This window comes from Theobroma umbraticum, unplaced genomic scaffold (genome assembly GCF_002168275.2).
Source record: "Theobroma umbraticum cultivar Fairchild unplaced genomic scaffold, ASM216827v3 scaffold_204.0, whole genome shotgun sequence".
In the NCBI taxonomy this organism is placed as follows: domain Eukaryota; kingdom Viridiplantae; phylum Streptophyta; class Magnoliopsida; order Malvales; family Malvaceae; genus Theobroma; species Theobroma umbraticum.
This window is the reverse complement of record NW_018397267.1, coordinates 6,521,682-6,522,181: the sequence shown is the minus strand read 5'-3', so window position 1 is coordinate 6,522,181 and position 500 is coordinate 6,521,682.

Genomic DNA, 500 nt, shown 5'->3' with positions numbered 1-500 from the left:
TTATTTGACATACACGAAAAAAAATTAATCATCATATAAGAAAATTTGGTATGCTAAAGTGAAGAAGAATAATTGTATCGTGCATAAACAAAAAAAAGCAAAACAAAATTGAAAAAAATGTGTATTTCATTATTAATATTAATGTTATAAGTATTAATTATGAAGATTAAAATCTCCTTCTAAGTTCTAACCCAAACCATGTCATTTTCTAATTTTTCATATTTTAATGGAGCATAATATGTATGATTTAAATCCTTGATTTATGAATATGGAAAACATAAAAATTAATCTATTGGTTGATATTCTTTTTTGTTTTTGGATTAATATCTTCAATTTGTTCTTTGATTGATATGCCCCTTATATGACTCATGTCTCCTTTCCATTATAAGAGGTTGAACATGTGATTTTTGCATCATATTAATTAGCAAAAAATTTGACTCTTATACGCATATTAATTTTTAGACACAGAGAACTTAACTTAATGAGGGTGTGACATGAAT